This window comes from Onychomys torridus, chromosome 1, assembly GCF_903995425.1.
Source record: "Onychomys torridus chromosome 1, mOncTor1.1, whole genome shotgun sequence".
Lineage (NCBI taxonomy): Eukaryota > Metazoa > Chordata > Mammalia > Rodentia > Cricetidae > Onychomys > Onychomys torridus.
In genome coordinates, this window is record NC_050443.1 from 142,458,485 (window position 1) to 142,474,995 (window position 16,511).

At 44.1% G+C, this 16,511-nt stretch overlaps 1 pseudogene; it reads left to right on the top strand.

Annotated features, from left to right (window-relative positions):
• Window positions 1-9,379: 9,379 nt before the first annotated feature.
• Window positions 9,380-9,898, top strand: LOC118580493 (annotated as a pseudogene).
• Window positions 9,899-16,511: the final 6,613 nt, after the last annotated feature.

A 16,511-nucleotide genomic window follows, 5' to 3' on the forward strand; every position in this document is an offset into this window, starting at 1 on the left:
TAGGGACAGCCATTTTGTTAGAAGGCCAATGTGGAGCATTTGGTTTAAAAGCAAGCTTGCATGTACATGTGTTGAGTTGGAGCTTCATTGGTTCCTAGCCAAGTACTGCTGACTGTTAGACACTCATGTGGAAATGGCGCCTGCCACCTCTCTATAATCTCACACCAGTCAAGGGCTTCTCTGGCCTTGGTTACTACTGGACAGCACAGTCACTCCGATGTCCTTAAGCCTGCAATTCAGCCATTTATCTGTTTCTTGGAGTGCCAGTAAGAGAAGAGAGCCTAAGAAAGGCAGGAACCCTGAGATGTATGGATCCAAAATATCCGGGACCAAACGTCAACCCCCCTCTTCTCAACTCTGAGTCTTTGAGTGTCGTGATTGTAGTGTTTCTAGTGGGGGCTGTGATGTATGAGAGGATGTAGGGAAATGGACAGGTGGAGAGTTCCAGGGAACTCTGTGTGTTATACAACACAAAGGGGTGTGTAAGGTTTTTGTTGTTATCGTTATTGTTAAGAGAATGGAATAAATGTGGATTAATGAATCAATGAAACTCTGAGCATAGCTAGGCAAATTTGACATTTTGTCTTTCTGAAGTAATGATAGAAAGTACTTGTGAAGAATTGCTAATACCTTGGCTCCAACACAGATTTGTATGTTAAACAGGAAAGCTTCAGCCATATTCTTCTCATTGTTGAAATGAAATACTTCTTGCATTGAAAAATCTCACAGAGAGTAAGTAACTCAAGACAACTTCCTTAAAAACTGTGCTTTACAAGTTTCTAGGATAAATGAGCTAGTGTGAGTGAATGTGGTGGGTGTGTGTGTGTGTGTGTTAAATGAAGTTTAAAGAGAACCCAAGGCCCAAGGCCCTGGTGTCAGGCTACAGGTGGCTGGAATATCCGGTGTCCTACTCACTGCAGTGTGTGATCTGTCAGGCTCAGGCTCTAGTCCCGAAGGACAGGAGCTATGTCCCCTCCCCCACTGAGAGGCTTTGCAGTTTAGGAAGTAACTGAGATGAGCCTGATTGTGGCAGGCCTCTAACAACACTGATGGAACTCCAGCCACACCATCATGGCTGGGTCTGGGTCATGAGAGAAGACCTAAACTGGAGACAGAGGTGTGAGCTTTCAGTGTTTGGGAAGGAGGCAGGTGGGGACAGTTTTGGCAAAACCACCAAAGCCCCTTGAGGTTGGGATTTAAAAAGTAAAGCCACTAACATTGGACTTTGTAAGCACAGGCCTTAATGGTGGCACACAAAAGAAGGGCAGGTCTGCCAAGTGCACCTGAGAGCAGATTCTGAAACCATTCCAGAAAGCAGGAGCCTATGCAGCAACCACAGAGGGCCTGGAAACCAGAAAAGATAAGGGAAGAGCCACTGGGTGCTCTTAGAGTTTCTACGGATTGCAGGAGACCTGAGGCATATTTTTTTAAAGACCTATTTATTTTTATTTTATGGGTATGGTTGTCCAGCCTTGCGTGTATGTCTGTGCACCATGTGTAGTACCTCCAGAGGCCAGAAGAGGACGTCCAATTCTCTGGAACTGGAAATGCCACTGTTAGCTGCCATGTGTACTGAAAACTGAATCCTGGTCCTCTGCAAGAACAATAAATGATCTTAACCACCAAGCCATGTATCTCCCAGCAACAACCTCAGATGTATTGCCTCATTTAAGACCACCAGCAGCCACACTCAGCAGTTAACTTTTACCCATTTACAAATTAAGAACTCTAGCAATAAGGAGAACAGGGCCCAAGGATTGGGAGTTTGAGACTTGGCTGGGCCACACACACACAGTTAGACTCTGTCAAGAGAATGAAAAAGAGGATAGGAAGGAAAAGAGGGAGGGAGGATGGAACTTGAGGTTCAAAGGTAACTAAGTGTGGCAGTGTTCTTGTCCTAGATACTCAGGAGGCTGAGGCAGGAGGACTGTTTGAGCATAGGAGTTCAAAACCAGCCTGAAACAGAGTAAGACCCCATTTCCAAGAACAAACAAATTAAAACAAACAAACAAAAATCCAGAGATTTAGAAAAATTTCCTTAAATTCAAACTATAAAGACACAGAAAAATCTAACCATCCTGATTTCTGGTTCAGTTTCCCAATGCAGCATGAGATTTTTGTGTCTGGCTTCATTCATAATTCAGCAACTTGTAGGCTGGAGGTAAAGGATTTCTAATACCTTAGTTAAGGAAGATGGTTTAATTATGTCTGTCCCATTTCTGGTGACTATTTTGTTTTGCCCAAGGTAAGTCATCTTCCCTGTCAATGTGACTGAGGTTAGAATCACCAGGGACACACACCTCTGGACATGTCTCTGAGGGTAGTTTTACTGAAAGGTTTAAGTGAGGAAGGACAATTCACTTGGAACATGGGCAACACCACCCTATGGCTTGGTGTCCTGGACTGAATAAAACCGAGAAAACGATCAGAGCACTGAGTGCATCTCTCTCTCTCTGCTTCCTGACTGCTGTTGCCAGGTAACCAACTGCCTCACAGATGTGCCACTGAGCCTTCCCACCATGATGGATCTCATCTTGGCTCACAGTTTGAGGGTGTGATGAGGAAATGTCCAGTGTCCACAGCCCTAGGTGAACACTTAGCCTTAACTTGGGGTAGTAAGGCAAGTGTGTGTGGTGATATTGTGTTCCCCAAAACATTGTGCTCCCTAATAAACTTATCTGGGGGTCAGAGAACAGAACAGCCATAATATTAAACACAGAGGTTCAGCAGTGCTAGCACACGCCTTTAATCCTAGCATTCCAGAGGCAGAGATCCACCTGGATCTCTGTGAATTCAAAGCCACACTGGAAACATCCAGGCATGGCAACACAAGCCTTTAATCCCAGGTAGTGATGGCAGAAAGCAGAAAGGTATTTAAGGCATGAGGACGAGGATCTAGCTTGTTAAGTTTTCAGGCTTTCGAGAAGCAGTTCAGCTGAGATCCATTTGGATAAGGACTCAGAGGCTTCCAGTCTGAGGAAACAGGATCAGCTGAGGAACTGGAGAGGTGAGGAAGTTGTGGTTTGTTCTGCTTCTCTGATCTTCCAGTGTTCACCCCAATACTTTGCTCCAGGTTTATTTTCATTAATAAGAACTTTCAAGATTCATGCTACAAGTGTCTGTCTGCCTGTCTGTCTGTGTCTGTGTATCTGTGTCAGTGTGTTCCCAGTTAACTTAGATGGTACTGTACCTCTGCTAAGTTAAAGCATCATTACTTTATGCTTCACTAAGAGAGGATAACTGCTGTCAATTAACTGTCAGTTGTCACTGAGCAAGACGAGACACCTCCCACTTTCAGATATGTCATAACATGGAGGAAAAGCACAACTTAGAACAGGCCAGATTTCACTAGTGTGTGAACATCTTGAAAAGTCTCAAAATAACACAGCTGAGTTCTCTGAGATTCCTGGTGATTACAAGCTTTAAACTGGGGACAATTTAGGCAACTATGAACAAGTTTAGAGGCATGCTGTTGATATCTTAGTGTTCTGGAGAGCTGTCCTGTCTTTGTCTGGTGTTTTCTGCACTTACAAGATGAAAGCAACTTTAACCTTGATGAGTGACACCCTTGAGATCTGGCTTTAAGACAGGCAACTGAATAGCCAAGTTAGATAAACAATGCCCTGTTGGAAGCCTGCCAAGCTCATGCATGTATCAGAAATGCCTGGGAGAATGCAGGGTTCTTCTACTTTCGAGATTCATGTACTGCATTCCTGTGTGTTATTTACATGCTCAGAAGATGGACTGGTCAAACAATTAAACCATTTAATAACAAAACCAAATTATTAAAATGATTATGCTTGAAATGGTGAAGCAGTTTTTTTGGCTGAGTTTTTAAGCAGACCAACATTTAAGGGTTCGTTAAAAGTGATTCACAGTTGCCAGGTTATAAATGAGAGTTCTGCAATGGCTACAGCAATTGTGAACTGGAAACGAAATGCTCGACCCAAAAGGAGGTTTCTCAAGAGTCTTTTCTGCAAATAAAACCGGTCCTCAGAGTACTCCAAAGGCTCCCATCAACCGGCCTGGGTTATCACATGATCCCAACCATCCAATCAGAGTATTTGCCTTGCATTTTTTCAAATCACCTCTATGGGGGAGGGGTTTTTCTATGGAGGGGAAATCCTGGAGTCAAGGGCTTTGTGATCCACCTCTGGCCTTGTCTTGGAAGGGTGCAGCTTACATGGAGAGCACACTTGATGGGCTGAAACAGGTAAAACTCCAGACACAGGGAAGAGACTGTGGGGTCTTCAATCCTGATCCAGCTACCCTTGGCATTAGGCTATACCCTCTTTCTGGCATAAATCCTGCATTAAAGGAAAACTGAAACATTTTTCAGGCAGAAATGACAAATCTAAAAACTCTATTCAGGATCTAGAAAGATCTATTTAGAAACAGAAAGTGTCAGAAGAGATAACGAATGCATTTAGAGCAGAAGAAGCCTCACCTTAGCCTGTGAATGCCACTCATGCCTGGTGAGAGAGACAAAATGGAAATCTGGAAAATTATTAAAATCATGTGAGCCCCCAAATTCCTTATCATTAAAACTGAAATAGTAGTTCCTAGCCCATTGTGTTGTATGTAAATGGTGGACAGGATACTTCTAAAGCAAGTGCCTCAATTACATACGGCCAAGGAGATTGTGACCCAAAACTTTCCACAAAACCATAGTAATCTGCCCAAGATAATACCAGCTACAGACAGACAGACAGATCTGTGGAATAGAATTGGAGACCAGAAATGAAGACATTTCAAGTCAATTACTTTTCAACAACAATGCCAAATAGGGAATGCCTTCTTCAACAAACAACACAGTGACCTAGTTGCTCACCACATGCAAAGGAAGGAAAACAGAGCTTTCCTCCATTGTGTGCTGGAATTTACTCAAAGGCACCTGAGTTACACTCAGGGTGTAAAGTTACTTTGTAAAATATGTGTGCTGGCACACACCTGTAACCTCAGCACCCAAGAGACTGTGAGAGGAAGATTGAGAGAGTTCAAGGCCTGGGCTACATAGTAAGACTTGTTTCAAAAAACTCATTTTGAAACCTAAATGGAGTTCTAGAGAGATAGCTCAGTGATTCAGAGTGCTTGCTGTCTTTGCAGTAGATCAGAATTCAGTTCCCAGCACCTGTATCAGATAGCTTACAACCTGTAACTCCAGTTACAGAGGATTAGATGCCCTCTTTTTTGGCCTCCATGGATACCAGGCACCAGACACACATCTACCACATACACCAGTACACATACAAGCATGTAGGCACTGATATATACACATAAAATGAAAATTAAATACATCTTTTAAAAAATAACAATTAAATTATAAAAGTCCTTATAAGAAAGTATAGAAGTCATCTTCAAAAATCTTTAGTTGGGCAACAATTTCTTAGCCATGATATCCAAGTATAAGATGTGAACAACAAGACGTAAAGTGGGGGGAGCAGGAGAGGGGGTCATGAAAAATCACTCCTACATGCTGGTGTCTTTAGAAGGTACTCTCCATGTTACCAAAGGAGAAATGTAAACACCAACCTGGCCACAAAGTCTTTGGTCTAAAATGGTTTCCTGCCTACAAGTAATGTTAGGGCAATGGTGGCACAAAGCTTGTGGGAGCAACCAACCAATATCTCTTTGACTTAAGGCCCGCTTCACAAGATGGAACCCACACCCATCAGGGTGTGACCAAGAACCTGAGACCAGACAGCCCAGGGACCTAGGGTTAAACCTAATGCTACTGTTCCTTAAACAAACAACAACAACAAAAATGTAGCAATAAAATGACCCCTAATGACATTCTGCTATACCCATAGATCAGTGACTTGCTCTGCCATCCACAGAGAGCTTCCTCCTGTAGCAGATGGGAACAAACACAGAGACCCAGGCCAGACATTACATAGAGAGTGAGAGACCTTGGAACACTCAGCCATAAAAGGATTTGTCTCCATCAAATTCTTCTCCTGGGGCTCAAGGAACTCTGTAGATGAGGAGGCAGAAAAGAGTGTGAGAGCTGGAAAGGACAGAGGATGCCAGGCAAACAAGGCCCTCTGAATCAATAGGACTGACAGGCATATGAACTCAGAGACTTGAGGCAGCATGCACAGGGCCTGCATGGGATTGCCCTAGATGGCATCCTAGAGCTGAAAGAAGTGGATACACCCTTATCCCATCCCTCACCAAGAAGCTATCTCCAACTGATAACCACTTGCAAATGAAAATTGAGTTTCCCCCAAGGGTGTCTCACTGGGGAAACAAACTACTCTTAAGGACAGGCTGCATGCCCATCAGTAGACGGCCAGCAGAAAGTGAACTCAACAGCATTGTTGGAAGTTCCTTGTTTTATAATGTCGGGTCATCTTTCCCTTTTTTAAAATTTATTATTTTTTAATTTTTATTTGTATTTTTTCTCTCTCTTTTTGCACTTACAGGTCCTTTGTGTGCATGTTATGGCTTCCAGTTTAGTATTTTTATGGGACTGATAAGTGTGCAAACAAGTGGGTCTGGGTTTCGTGTGCCTTTTCTTGGGCTCTTTTCCTTCTGTTTGTTTGTTTTGCCCTATTCCAAGGTGTTAGTCTTTGTTTTATTTTGACATTATCCTTTAGAAACTTTAGAAACTGTTTTCTAATGAGAGATAGAAAGGGGGGCATTCAGGAAAGAGGGGAAGGGGGGGCTGGGTAGGGTAGAGGGAGGGGAAACTGTAATCAGGAGCTATTATGTGAAGAAAAAAATCTATTTTCATTAAAAGGAAAAAAAGAACACTATCAAGATTGTGAAAAGACAATCCTCCAAAGGGGAGAAATTTTCCTAAACCTTGCATCTGATAAGAGACTTTAAAGAACTTTATGAATTAAGCATTAAAATGGGCAAACAATCTAAATAGTTCTCCCAGTAGATTTACATGGGCAACAAATACATGAAGGGATGATCGATGTCATTAGCCATTAGGGGAAAGACTTGTTATCACTTCACACTCAACAGGATGATGAAACAAATGTGGTAGAAATAACAAGTATTAGACAGGACGAAATAAGTAGAAACGAATATATTGTGCATGGGCACAGAAAGTGTAGTGGCAGCCGGGCAGTGGTGGCGCACGCCTTTAATCCCAGCACTCGGCAGGCAGAGCCAGGTGGATCTCTATGAGTTTGAGGCCAGCCTGGGCTGCAGAGCGAGATCCAGGACAGGCTCCAAAACTACACAGAGAAACCCTGTCTTGGGGGAAAAAAAAAAGTTCAGTGGCCCTTTTAGAAAACAGCTTGACAGTTACTTAACATTTTTAATATTTGACCTGGAGTTACTTTATGATCCAGAAACCCCACAGCTAGTTCTGTACCCAATATAAATGAAAAATGTCTACACAGAAGCTTGTGTGCAAATATTCATAGCAGTGCTATTCATAATAGCCAAAAAGTAAAAACAGCTCAGACGTCCTCCCATCCACAGATGAAACTCAGATGGATATATCCATATAAAGGAGTATTATTCAACCATAAAAGGAATGAGGCATTGGTACAGGCTTCTACACAGATGCAGCTCCAGAATATTAAGCTAAGTGAAAGGAGCCAGCCACAAAGAACACATACTATATTTCTTTATTTAATGAAATTTCCAGAATAGGCAGAAAGATTGCTGATTGAGGCCAAAGAGGTGGGAGTGGAGTGAGGGGTGGGTACCAAGAATTACTAAAAATGTGTATTGTGTTTCTTTGTGGGGTGATGATGATGTCCTGACTTACACTATTGCAATAGTCCCCCAACCCTGTGAATACACAACAAACCACCAAATGCACACTTGAAGTGGGTGAATTATATGGTATGGGAATTATATCTCAGTAAGGCTGGTCTAAAACACAGAGAGTCATGTTTCCCCCTTGAATTGTATGTTCCCTACTCAGGACCACTACAGGTCCCAGAGCAAGCCCTCTCCAGCCAAGCTTTGGGAGCTGAGGGGAAAAAATGTTACTCTTTTCCCTTAAAGACTGCAAGGGCTAAGACGGAGGAGATGGCTGAGAAAAGGCTGACAGAATCTCAGAGCAAGACAATGACCCAAATATTACTTCAGAGTACCAACTAACAGCCTGTCTTCTTCACAACCAAACCAGTGCTTGTAACTGAATTCATTTCTTCTGGATGGCTCAGAGTGAGCTTGCATACTGGAGCTGTTGACAGAGGCCTAAAAACCACCTAGGAAAACCTCCAGTCTTCTGATGGCCAGAGCTCAGCCTCCATGGCTTCACTCAATTGAAGACACATAGCCATGAGACCTAGACACTGCCAAGGTAGGAGAGTGGGCAGCAAGGTGAACATGGCAGGAAGGGAGACTGACGAAACTGTCAGTCATGACCCAGCTTGCTGGCAAAACTGTCCCTCCGATCTGTGGTTCATTGGACAGTATCGCCTGCTGATACTCTTATTTCAACTGGTCATTAACATTCTTCTTATGTTTATTTTGGGCAGATAAAATCCTCTCAGTGGAAAACTCCAAAGTCACAGTCGCTCATGAGATTAAAAATAGAATTATTGTGAGAGTCTGCAATCCCACTGGACATATATCCCAAGGACCTAGAAGCATGGGTCTCCAACAGGTCCTCACCCACCCTCTTGACAGAAGCCTTTTCGCAGCAGCCCAGAGGTGGAAGCCACCTGGTGCTTGTGAATGGACAGAAACCAGGGAACAAGCAATGTATCTTGAAGCCAAAGATCGGAAATCCAAAGCTTTCCAAACTCCAAAACTGAGTTGTTAACATGCCACAAAAGTAATATTTCTGCACAGTGAATGTTTATTTCATCTACAAGGTCATTTAAAGTATGATGTAAGGATTACCATTAGGCTGTGTGGAGTATACATGAACCATGAATGAGTTTCTGTTTAGACTAGGGTCCTATGCACAGAATATCTCACTATACATATGCAGATATTTCGAAATACACACACACAAAAATGAGATCTGAAAAACCTCTGATTGTAAGCATTTTCTATTAGGATGGCTCAACCTGTGTCTATTCACAATGGAGTATTACTGATCTCTGAAAACAGAGAAAATGCTTTCATCTGTGCACACTATATGAATGCATGGAAACTCATTGAATCAAGTTAGTCCATATAGTTAATACAAGCTTTAAAAATTAAGAAGAGCTGGGCAGTGGTGGCTCACGCCTGTAATCCCAGCACTTGGGAGGCAGAGGCAGGTGGGCCTCTGTGAGTTTGAGGACAGCCTGGTCTACAAAGCGAGTTCCAGGACAGCCTCCAAAGCTACAGAGAAACCCTGTCTCGAAAAACAAAACAAACAAACAAACAAAAAATTAAGAGGAATCTGCAAGTGCTTCCGGTGAGGCTACTGAGTGCGGAGATCAGGGCTCTGAGGTCCAGACTTCTGCGGAAGATGTTTTATCACATTTCCCTGGAGCATGAGATCCTGCTGCTCCCATGCTACTTTGGTCCCAATTTACTCAATTCAGTGAAACAGAAGCTCTTCACCGAGGTAGAGGGGACCTGCACCGGGAAGTATGGCTTTGTAATTGCTGTCACCACCATCAACAATATGGGTGCTGGTATGATCCAGCCAGGCTGAGGTTTTGTTCTTTATCCAGTTAAGTACAAGGCTATTGTTTTCTGGCCATTTAAAGGAGACGTGGTGGATGCTGTGGTCACTCAGGTCAACAAGGTTGGACTTTTCACAGAAATTGGGCCCGTGTCTTGCTTCATCTCTAGACACTCCATCCCATCAGAGATGGAGTTCGATCCAAACTCCAACCCACCTTGGTACAAGACAATGGATGAGGACATTGTGATTCAGCAGGATGATGAGATCCACTTGAAGATTGTGGGCACACGTGTGAACAAAAATGACATTTTTGCTATTGGCTCTCTGATGGATGATTACTTGGGACTCATGAGCTGAGTAAGGGAGCCTTCAGCCTTGTTTGGTCCTGATTTAGAGAATGTGACTTTCCTACTTGGTACACTGTCTAGAAGTTCAGTCTGGCCACTGTTAGGGAGGTAAGGAAGGTCCCTTGTCCCCAGAAGACTGCATGTGCTTCTTCCAGCTGAGCTGTGCTCTCAGACCTTTAACCTGTGTTCTAACCATAAAAGGTCTTTGGCTCTAGAAAATAAATAAATAAATAAATAAATAAATAAGAAAAGGGACTGGAGACTCATACTGCCACATGGATTTAAAAACCTTATGTTGTTAGATAAGCCAGCCACAAGAAAGGCAAATATTATGTGATTCCACTCATACCTGGTGCTTCGAGGAGACACGTTCACAGACACAAAGTGGTCCCTGGAGCTCACAAATGAGGAAATGAGAAGTTGGTAATGAGTGAGTTTTGCAAGGTGAGAGTTCTTGAGTGAGCTACTTCCTGTACACTCACACCTATATCCTTTCTGTGCCATCTCACTTCCTGTCTCCGCCCAGCTACATCATTTCCTCTTCCTGCCCAGCTCTATCACTTCCTGTGTGTCTGTACAGACCTCCAGACCTCTAGGGTTAACTAGCACTGGGATTAAAGACATATGCCACCACACCTGGCACTGTTCCCAGTCTGGCCTTGAACTCACAGAGATCCGAATGGATCTCTACCTCCAAAATGCTAGGATTAAAAGTGTGTGCTACCACTGCCTGACCTCTATATTTAATATAGTGCCTGGCTTTTTCCTCTGATCCCCAGATAAGCTTTATTGGGGTGCACAAATAAAATATCACCACAGATGGCCTTCATCCCTTATGACTGAAAGAATGCAGGTGCCAGGCTCCTGTGGGAATGATGCATACCAACACTGAACAAGCTTCCGCTGAGTGGCCCACAGTGTGGAGGAGACTGGTGGAGTAGGACTCAGAAGAGTTGACTGGCCCTGCTACTAACTGCCCATGTGACCTTAAGTCGAATAATATTTCAAATTCCTCCCCAGTAAAATGAGGAGCCTGGGTCAGTCTCAAAGGATCTCACCAATTATGAAGTTGGGGCTGTCTATACTATTCCATGTCCCAACACAAATATTCCTTCTCTAGAAGTTGCAGGGAACAATGTCTGATGTTGACCTCATTGTAAATACTGTCTTCCTTGCTCCCAAAGTCTCTCAACAGCTGTATTCATTTTTTTCTATAACATTTTAGTACTAACTGGATGTCCTATAATAACAGAAATGTATTTATTCATAGTTCTGTGGGCTAGGTATGTGAATGAAGGCATCATTGGGGCCTCGTTCCTTCCAGGGCTCTAGGAAAGAAAGCTTTACTTGCCCCTTTAGCTTTAGATATTCCTCCACTGTGGCTATATGACTTTGATCTCTCCCCTTGTTGGAAACTTGTTGTTAGATTCTAGTCTACCCAGAAATCTGGCCTTGACCCATCTCATCTTTAACTGACTAAACCTGCAAAGACCCTTTCCCAGTAAGACCACATTCCCAGTTCTAGGTATCTTGGTATGGGCACAGATTTGGGGAACCACCATTCAACACACTATATTATGGGTGAGAATTACTAAGAAAACCTACAAACGCAGCATGTGGCTTGGGTATCTGTTACATGTTACATTGATATGGTACATAAGGAAGACAGAAAATGTCTTCCATCACCAGCTGTAATGTAACCTGGAAAGAATCTCAGAGCTAATGAGTTAAGCAGGGGTTCTTTTCTTTTTAAACAACAGGTCTGGAAGTGAGCCATGCAGTTCATCCCACTGATCTCCTTGTGTATATGTGCTAATGTGCTTGATTATATTTTGCTCCCACTTCCACTGTCCTGGTAACAAGATGTGCATATAGATTCTTTCCTGTGGCCGTTCTTCTTGAATGCGGAATGTCTAGCAAAGGAAGCATTCAAGTGCCCATTTTCTGAAAGCAAATTGGAGAGCAATCACCTTGTCTTTTCAAGAAGCCATTCTGTGTTTGTTTTTTCCATTCCAAAAATACCACAGCAGTTTGGGGAGACAGTTGTGTGGCAAAGAACCAGGAGGTGGAATGCAAAGCCCTTGTGTCTCTTGTGGAAGACTCTTGAACACTTAAGTAGTTACATTCCAGTGCCATGGGCAGCCGAATGACAAGAGTTACAGGCGGTCTAAGACGGTCAGACCCTGGAAAGCTAGTGTGCCCTGTAGGAGGGGTGGCCACCTCTGAAGTCTAGAAGAAATCTGAGCCTGCTCCAAGTTCTAATTGTCAGCTGAGTACAATGCCCTAGACACCACCTTGTTATGTTTCTTGCCTTCCTTCCATGGCCAGTAGGGTGACGTGCATCCTAACACTGCTACTTCACCCAGTGGATGGTATGTGGGTGTTTATCTTTCATTCTTTTTTCCCACTCTAGGCTTTCTCCCCACTGCAAATGGATAATGCATGAATTCTGTCTGTCTGTCTGTCTGTCTCTCTCTCTCTCTCTCTCTCTCTCTCTCTCTCTCTCTCTTAGCCTTGAGTGGCACCAGGCTCAAGAAGGGGGAGAAGCCATTCATGACACTCAGGAGGCAGAGATAGGCAGCTCTATGTAAGTTTGAGGCCAACTTGATCTACATCCAGCCAGAGCTACACAGTAAGATCCTGTCTTCAAAAGAAAGAGAGGGAAAGGGAGGGAGTGTAGCAAAGAGAACACTGGAAAATAACCACAATATGAATCACAAAACAGTCAAAACAGTGCCCCGCAGGGGGTAAGGGCCATTGTAGATGTGGAGCATTAATTGGACAGCAAATACCAGAATATCTTAAGAAGCTGAAGTCAAGTATCAAAAGAGAATTTACTTTTATTTTTGAGACAGGGTATCACTAAGTAGCCTCGGCTGGCCTGAACTCACTATGCAGACCAGGCTAACCTTAAATTTCTGTCTGCCTCTGCCTCTTGAGCAATGAGATTAATGGAATGTACCACCACACCTGGCAAACGTCAATTTTTAGTCAAGCAAGTTGATCAGTTTTGTAAAAATTGAAATATATTGAAGATTATGACTATGAATAGATTTTTTTTTTTGAGACAGTGTTTCTCTGTGTAGCCTTGGCTGTCCTGGAATTTGTTCTGTAGACCAGGCTGGCCCTGAACTCAGAGATCTACCTGTCTCTTCCTCCGGAGTGCTGGGATTGAATGCGTGTGCCACCACGGCTAGATTTTTTTTTTTTTAATGTCCCAAACTTTTCATTTACTTAAGCAAATGTTTGTTTATTTGTTTTTTTACTCAGTGATTTGTGAGAGAAGTCACCACAATAAAATGTCTATATGATGAGTCCATGAATAGGGTTGAATAAAATCGCCCGTACACTCATTAGCACAAAGCTCTCCTGACTGGCCAGCCAAAGGACACAGGGTGGATTCCCACAAGCAAGAACAGCCAGACACAGCAGGAGAAGGCAAACAATTTGGTTGCCACTGGCCTGGAGGGGCTGGGTGGGAGCCCAGTGTCTACTGCAGGAGAGTCAAAACTGTCTGGCAGCCATAAACCTATCTGCCCCGGTTCCTGATCAGAATGTTTTCCTTTAGTATTTTCACGGCAGAGAAGACAACAAGGGAATTTGGAGCCTAGTAGCGGAAGTCGATTTGAGCCAGGCACGAATCTTTTTGCCAAGAACTACAGAGGTGGAGCATTCTCTGGGCCCTTCCTTTGGATGTCTCATCCACAGTGTGTTGGCAGCCCTGCAGGAGCAGCCAGCTCTAGGATAATCACGGGTTCAAGAACACAGATGCAGGTGGCCTCGTCCCAAAGGAGGCAGGAAAGGGAGCTGAAAGGGGACAATCAAAAACTTGGGCAGAGCTTCACAGACAAGCCTCTGAGACAAGCGCAGGTGGATTCCTGATGTCCAGTCTTTTTCAAAGGTGTTTCACTTTCGAGCACCAGTCAAATAAGACTATACTCCTGCCCTCTGACCAGGGAAACACGTCATCGCTCAACCATCATCAGAGACACGTAGGCCTGCAGCAGTAGGAACAAATACAGAGACTCGCAGCTGAGCGTTCTGCAGAGAGTGAAAGACCTTAGAAAACACAGCTCTAACTGGGAAGACTCCACCAAACCCCACCCTTCTGAGCCCAGGGAAACAAGAGAAAGAAGAGGCAGAAACCGCGTAAGAGCCAGAGGGGATGGAGGACACCAAGCAAACCAGGCCCTCTAAATCAATATGATCTATGCACAGATAACTCACAGAGACTGAAGCAGCATGCACAGGGCCTGCACGGGTCTGCACCAGGTCCTCTGTGTATATATCATGGCTTCCGGTTTGGTGTTTTTATGGAGCTCCTGAATGTGTGAATGAATGGGTCTCTGAGTCTTGGGCTTCTCTTGGGCTTTTTTTCTTTCAGTTTGTCCTGTCTACCTCCAATGTGTTAGTTTTCCTTTTCTCTTACTATATTTGATTATTATCCCTTAAAAGCCAGTTCGTTTTCTAATGAGAGACAAAAAGGGAGTGGATCCAGATGGGAAAGGAGGTGGGGAGGAACTGGGAGGGGTAGAGGGAGAGGAAACTGTAATCAGGATATTATGTGAGAAAAAAAAAATCTATTTTCAATAAAAGGAAACACACACACACACACACACACACACACACACACACACACACACACACACTCCTTGCAGCTTGCTGGACAGTCTAACATGCTTTCCTGGAATTGGATCTGATCCTCTAAAGCTATGAATCTGGATTTCGTTCTTCCAGCCTCTTCCAGAGAGTCCCAGGTAACCTTTGCTTCTGGGTTACTCCTCACCTATACAGAGCTCTACGTGTAGGAGGAGCCAGAAACTGCTCACTGTTTTACTAAAGGAATGATTCGGAGGGGTTTGACTCCTCTGTCACATAAACTCCTATTCCAAAGGAGTAATAGGAAATTCCAGGACTTCCCCTGCGCTGGACTTACCTAGACTTTAATGATTGCTGCCAATATTGTCACTCACTCTATTTCGACTGCCTAGAAGCTCTGAATGAGCTACGCCACCAGCAAAAAAATACAGGGTCCCATGGCACTGGCTGTGTGTACCTAAGTCACCCCCCGATCACATCGCCTTTCCTCTGATGGCATCATATTCTTTCTGACTCCCCCACATCTTCCCCTTTGGCCATACTTAAAGGACAAAAAGCTCAACCCACAACTCAGATGGGGGCATGGCAGAAAGAGCTGGTTTTAGAATAAATACTTATCTCCCACTTTTGTTTCCCTCCTTGTCTTCCCTTGTCTTTAAATGGCTGTGTTTACAAACTAACATCTGCTTTGTTGAGTGAAGAATGCGTTTCTAAATGATCAGTGATATTTTTAACCTCTGATGGATTTATTCCCACTCGTGGACTTCTTCCAAATGATGTGTCATAAAGAGCTCCTCCTGAGCCCTGTGAGAGCACGCTCAGAGAGTTTCCCAGGGAAAAAATGAACTTCTGGGTGGTTCTGGGTGTACCAGGAAATCTGTACAGCAGTGAAGGAAGGTCACATGACCCAGTGGAAGATGCCAGAAGTCTGAAGGAAGGTGTGTGAGGGGTCATCCGTCCCTTCTTCCTTTCTCCTTCTCCTGGTCATAAGGAGTGGGCCACTTCTTCTGGGCTCATATTCAGAATGGTGAGCTGGAGGATATCAGGAAGCATGGGGATCTCCCTGAGGAATCCCAGGCCCACTACAGAAAGATGGGGAAGGGCCAGTCTGTGTATTATGGTTTAAAAACAAAGTGTCACCCTCTGTCTTAGTTGCCTTCTATTGCTGTGATAAACACCATGACCAGAAGCAACTTGGGGAAAAAAGGGCTGATTTCAGCTTATAGGCTACAGGCTACCATTTGAAGAAACCAGGGCAAGAGTTTAAGTAGGAACTTGGGGGCAAGAACTGCAGCAGAGACCACAGAGAAATAATGTTTATTCGCTTGATCTGGTTCCCTCTTCCCAAAGCTGTGACAGTAAAACTAACAAGGGCGCGCGCGCGTGTGCGCGCACACACACACACACACACACACACACACACACACACACACACACACACACACACACACACACACACACACACATGACAGATGGAGGATTTCCTGTCTCTGTGTTTCCTGGCTGCCTTGAGGGAGCAGCTCTGTTTATCTCCCTCACACACTCACCACTGGACCAGAATGGAGCCACTGCACTACTGATTGAAACATATGAAACCAGGAGGCGTAATAAATCTTTCTCTCTTTAAATTCTTCTCAGGCATTTGTCCCAGAGACAAAATGTTGACCACCGCACCCTGTTTCTTGGTACTGCCTACAAGGCTACGTGGCCTCAGCTACCATCTCAGAAACCCAGGGCCTTTGGGTAAGGAGTGGGCAGGAGAGTGAACCAGAGACCCAGTTTAGGGAAATGACAATCACATATGAAGATCTGTGGCTAGATGGTGGTTGTCACGGCCATTGCTTCTACCATGTGCTTGCTTTTCTCCTCTTCCCCTTCCTCCCGTATTATGTTTTTGTTGTTGTTTTGTTTTGTTTTGATTTTTCGAGACAGCATTTCCCTGTGTAACTTTGCACCTTTCCTGGAACTCACTTGGTAGACCAGGCTGGCCTCGAACTCACAGAGATCCGCCTGGCTCTGCCTCC